Consider the following 6,000-nt stretch of genomic DNA (forward strand, 5'->3'; position numbering starts at 1 on the left):
CCCAGCCAGTTTTGCTGCTTCCCGGCCTTTAGTTAAGGCAAAGCAAATCTTGCTTCAGTCCCAATCTTGCTTCCTTGCCAGGCTGCATGTTGCCCACAGGGCAGCAAAGTGAGGGGGCAGCTGTAACAAGTGCCACTGCAAGGCAGATACTTTGTAGGCTCCAAGGCCCAGCTGCACTGGCTCCATCAGACAAGGGCAAGCTTCCCTGCGCTTCCCAGAAGCAGCCTGGCAATTGCCCCCTCCCTGGCCCCCTCTCCACCCTGCACAGCCCCTGCCACCAAAGCCTTGCTGGGCAGTGCCATTTGCTGGGCTAGACGAAAGAGGGAGTTTGCTTCTTCTTTCGTGCAAATACCTAAGCTGGGGGAAGCCAGAGAGAGGATAATGATCCCAGCCGCTGTGCTTTAGCTAAGGAGATTGGTGGAGGCCCAGAGCGGGAGAGGGGTCCTTTCAAGAGAAACTGAAACTGAACTACTGATGCCTTTGTGGTGCATGGGATATGAATTGGACAGAATTGGAGGGGTTCTAGAAAGGTCTTCCAAGGTGGTCAGGTGCTTCAGTGCCCCAAAATGAAACAAAGTTATGTTGCTGGGCTACAAAAAGGACTAAAGCTGTTGCTTTTAGGGCAGAAATGATGGTGAGAGCAGAGCACTCATTTTGATCCAATTCATTGAATTAAACAAAGCCTCCCTTTCCACTGGCAGCTGAGATTTGTAGGAATCAAAGGATGAAGCGCCAGCGTTCTTTCCCTGGCAGGAAAGGAGACACACCTTTGCCAGTCCTGCCAGCTGAGCAAGGGGCCGGGCCTTGGGGAGGTGGTGCGTGCCCAGATTCTCCTCTCAGGGCAAGTGCCGTCTTTGATTGCCGCAGTGATTTCATACAGACCAAAAGACAAAGTGGAACAAACATGGTTTAATGATAAAGACAGATTGTGTCTCAACAAAGGCAAAATGACAAAAGACAGAGCATAGCCAACACTAAGCCTCTTCCATTGACTGATCAATCTAATCCTACTAATGAATCTTGAATAATACTCATGTACCTTAACTAAGAAATTGAGGAGATTCCTATCATGTAAACTAACTAAATAGAATTTCAGCAAGTCTAAAAGCTTAAAAACCAGTCCTATTCCTATCTAGTCCTATTGACGCCTAAGCCTTGCTAGGCCTGGCTGGACAAGCTGCAGGCTTGTCTAATTTGGTCTTTTCTTCTTGGCGAGAGGCTCTGCTTCTTTGCGAGGGCGATGTCTTCTCCTGTGTTTGTTCCTTTCCTGCATGGTTTCAAACACCCTGGAAGATAGGAAACAAACCATCCATTGTTCAATTTAGTACACACCATTAAAGCAAGTGGCAAGATCTGCCTTTTAGTATGAATTTCTGTCTTTTTGGGCAGTGGCAGGTTGTGAATTGATCAGAGCATGAGTCCGATCTTTCTTGTTTCAATGCCTTGAAATGTCTTCCTCCTTTTGTTGCATCCTATTTGGAATTTGATCAGCAGCATCAAAACAAGCTTGGATGGATCTGTTGCTCCTTGTATGCAGTGTGTGTTGTTGGGGCAGGGTAAGGTTTCATTGTGAAGGCTGGGTTTGAAGTGAGCTGTTTGGGTTTGAGGTGGGTTGTAAGCTTGAGCAGGGCTGCGAGGGGCGATGGTGCAAGTGGCCTGAGCTTGCCCTGCGGCGCCTTTGCAAAGGGTCAGCCTGTTTGAGTGGCAAGGCGCAGGTTGGAGCAGAAAGAGCAGGAAGTTGCGCACCGTTTGCACTGGCCGCAGGGAAAGGGGCCTCCCGCCGAACGGGGCGGCTGGCGCGGTTGGCAGCAGGGACACTGGGCGCTGCCAGCCCTCTTGCGGCTTCTCTTGCCTGTCTGCCCATCCTCCTTTCTGGGGGGGCTTTTGCTCCTCTTGCCTTCGCCCACAGCCTGGAAATCAAAGAATCCTCTTTCAATGTTTCCTTCCCGTCAGAAAGCTGGAAATGCCTGCGTCCAGCACAAAAATCGATTGGCCTAAGCAAATCCTTGCAAAGCCTCAAGAGCTGAGGAAAGGGCTGCCTTTGCCAGTGGGCTGCGGCGGGCTGCCAAGGCAGAGCTTGGAGGGAAATGCTCCTCTTTCCTACAGGCCAAAGGGGTGGGATAAATGTGTGGCTGTCTAGAATTCTACATTTCTTATTTCTACCTCTCTGCCTAACATTTATTTCCCTTGGGTTTTCCTGCAGAAATGTCTAGGGAATGGGATGGAAATTCAGTCAAATTAGGGAAGACACATGGTTAGACGTTTTCTACAACCCAGAATAATCTCTCTCTCTCTTTCTCTTTCTCTCTCTCTCTCTCACTCTTGCCAACCAAATTGCTCTTTGCTGGTAAGGAAAGTCTGAGGGGAGCCACAGCACTGGCAGCTGCATCTTGGGGAGTATGCTGGGGTGCTAGAAAAACTGCATGAAAATCTGCAACATCTCCCTGAAGACAGGGATTGCTGATGTCAGGAGGAGTTAAGTGGGGAATGAAGGGTGTGATTGGAGTCAGCAAAGGTGGCAGCCCTTGAGAAAGCCATCTGTAGAGAGTGCAAGGCCATTTGGGTGGTGGTGCGGCTTTTTTGGCTCAGAGTTAGGCTCCAGAATGGCGTATTTCAGGGCAGCAGCAGCAGAAGGAAGGCCTGGGCAGCATCTGCTGTGCCTTTCCCAGCACATGGGACGATGTGATCCTGGCAAAGCGGCGTCTGGCATGGCTGGCCAGCAGGTTTTCTCCCCTTCTCCCAGTTTCTCCACCCTCCTGGCATGCCTGGATTTTCTTGCCCCTCACCTGAGCAAGAGTGCTAGCAACTCTATGCTCCTTTTTCCAGGTGTAGTAGTACTCCACACACTGTGCCACGGTCTTAGTCTGGATCTGTTGTGAAGAGAAAAAGAAGGAATCTAAAATTCCTTTGTAGGGTGCATTGGGGAAAAAGAAGAAGATGGAGTAAAGTAGGAAGTAAAATCATGAAGTAAATGGAGTAGGGTGTAAAATGAAATCAAGATGGAGAAAGAGAGGCATCGTGCAATGTAGTAAAGCGTGTATCATGCTAGGTGGTAGCACACGTAATGCACAGATCAACAAGAAATCCATCTAGCACAGGTCTTCTTTGCCGGGTTCACTGCAGTTATGCCAGCACAATGTCTTGTGGAAGCAGCAGCAGACGTGTGCGACAAGTCTGAGAGAATAAATCATCATATTGCAAAGGAGCTTGGAGAAAAGGGCTGGAGAGACAGGATCATCCTTTTCACACAGGCCTTTGATGTCCCGTTTTGTTCCTACTTGAGCAGTTTTGGTACTTGAGAAGAGAGAGACCGATGCCCAGTGTTTGTTACCAGATAGAAGCAAGCTTTCCTCCTGATGATCTGCTGAGGTAAAGAATGTCCTGCGGCTTTACCTGCTTCTGGATGAGATGAAAATCCTTGCCGTAGGTGTGGAAAGCCTTTTGGAAGGAGTCCTTCTCCTCAGGTGTCCATCTGTCGGAGCCTGGCAATAAAAAGCAGCAGGTAAATGGATCCCTCGATCCACATGAAGTAGATCCCACTGGCCGCCGCAAGAAAATGGTTGCAGGCCATCATTCCCGTGTGAGTACACGTCTGCTCCCTCAGAAGGTGATGAAGACAAGAGCAGGCATTCCGCCAGGAAAAGGATTGGAAAAGAAGTAAAGCTGAAGGACTAGATGCTGGTGCTTTCCCCTGCCCCCGAGAAGAGAAGCCCTTGTGCTGGTGTTAAGCACAATTTGTTGAAGCAGAAACACTTGCCACAACACTGAAGGGGACGGCAGCATCTGTCAGTGAAGGAAGAAGCTCTGCTTTGCTTACCTGCGTAATGATAATCAGCCAAGGGATGGCCTTGAGCTGTTGCAGGCCCTCCTGAGAGCAACATCTCCAGAGCCTCCTGCAAGATCCAAGGGGAAAAGGCTTTAGGTGCCCCACCACATCCAAAATGAGCCGAAAAGCACAGATGCTGCCTTTCAGCTACTTTGCCTCTTCAGACATTCAAGCAACTGTATGCCATGTGGGTGAAAGCCTGGGATTTGATCCCAGTGCCTAGTTTTTGCTGCCCAGCCCTTTGATGCTGGTGCCCAAGAGTGGCATTTTGCTCCCCAAGCGAATGATTTAGCGGCTCCTGCAGCCAGAATGGCCTCAGCTGAGTGAGGCTTCTGGGAATTTCCTCTCCAAATGTCTTAGAGCAGCCAGAGCTGCAGGCGATTTCCAAGGCAGCAGGCTGCAGGAGCTTGCGCCGCCGGCTGCAGGAGGGAGATTCTCCCTGCTGGAGCCGTTTGGGCTCAGCCCTGCCGCAGCTGGAGGAGACACAGCAGGCAGCAGGTGCTCTGCTCCCTGTGAAGAGCCTTCATCAAGGAGCAGGCAGGAAAGGCTGTGCCAGTGGCCGGGCCTTGTGCATTCCCTGTGCCCTCTTCTGTGCGCCCACAGAGCGGCTTCTTACCGGAAGGCTGCCGCGTGCCTGGTGCAGGCAGTGCAGGGCGCGCTCCAGGTCAGCTGCTGGGCCGGCAATGCCACGGGAGCTGGCCATGTCCAGCAGTTGTCTTACTGCAAGCACAAGAAAAAGCCAGCCCAAGTCAGCCTTGAGGCCAGCAAGAGCAAAGGTTGCCATGCAAGGCGGAAGGAAAGGCCAGGAGCTAAAGGCAGCAGCTTGGAGAGCATGAAAAGGAGAGCAAAGACAGGGCCAGCTGAAGCAAGGGCCCCCGCAGTGCTGGCTCTCCCTTCAGAGCAGCTTCTTGTAGAAGAAGTGGAGGCCAATCTCCTCTCTTGCAGTGGCAAATGGGCCTGACCAATTTGGAGAGCAAGATGCTTGCTCTTTTTGCTGCTCTGCTGCAGAAGCAGAGCGTTCTCCTTGCCTCTAACACTTCTAGATGGGAAGATGGGCAAGACAGGGAGAGAAGCGGAGCCTGCAAAAAGCTGCCTTTCTATGCAAAAGGAGACTTGGAAAGATCCAAGTATGTCAGGGGTGGAAGAAAAGCTTGAAGAGAAGCTACCTCTGTCAGGTTTTTCCATGTCAGAGTCATCTTCTCCCCAGGGCTTCCAGACCAGGGTTGCAGGCTCTTCATCCTCACTTGGTGCTCTGCTCTGCAGCTCTGGCAGCTCAGCCTGAAAGTCGCTGCCAACATTGATGTGCCTAAAGGAAGAAAGAGGTGAAGGTAAGATAGGCAAGTGCTGGAGAGAGCCTTGCTGTGGATGCACAGGCTTGAAGCAATCCCAGCCTGACTCTGAAAGAGCAGTTCTCCTCCTGGCCATTCCTCCAGTTTGCTGTCCTTTAACCCTAGGCCAAAACTCACGGCTGATTGTTGCCTCTTGCTTTCCTTTTCATTGTGCCTCTCCTTTCCACCTGCAAAAGATCCAATGCTCCAGTTAGAAATGGTTCCGCCCAGGATGTGTCAGTAGCCTTCCTTCTCGACCTCATCGTTGCAAAGCCTGAGCTCCTCTGTGCCAGCTCCTTTCTTTTTGCTGTCATTGCCATGCTTTTGAGGTGGAATTGCCTAGGCAGGAGCCTCTAGCAGTCAGCAGCTTCCTGAGGAGGGGAAGCAGAAGGCCATGCACTACTCTCTTCAGTCCTGGGGCCACTGGCAGGAGCCAAGAGAATGGGCTGCAAGATGTGGCAGTGCAGGCTTCGGGTGGATAGAAGGAAAAGGCTCTTCACGCAGAGGGTGCTTGGCCACTGGAACAGGCTCTCCAGGGAAGGGGTGCCAGCAGCAAGGCTGACTGAGCTCCAAAAGTGTTTGGACAGCGCTCTTGGGCATGTGATTGTTGAGGCTGCCCCAGGCAGGCCCTGGAGTTGGGCTCAGTGATCTTTGAGAATCCCTTGCAAGCCAGAAAATTCTCTGGTACTGTGATTGTGTTCTTGAGAAGATGGCATTTCACAGCTGCCCCTGAGCATGAGGTAGAAGCAGCCCTACATGCATTGAAAGAAGTATCTACAGGATATGAAAATAGAATGTATCTATCAGAGATGTAACTATGTGAGCACATAAGGATTGCTGATAGCA

Source organism: Melospiza georgiana, chromosome Z (assembly GCF_028018845.1).
Source record: "Melospiza georgiana isolate bMelGeo1 chromosome Z, bMelGeo1.pri, whole genome shotgun sequence".
Lineage (NCBI taxonomy): Eukaryota > Metazoa > Chordata > Aves > Passeriformes > Passerellidae > Melospiza > Melospiza georgiana.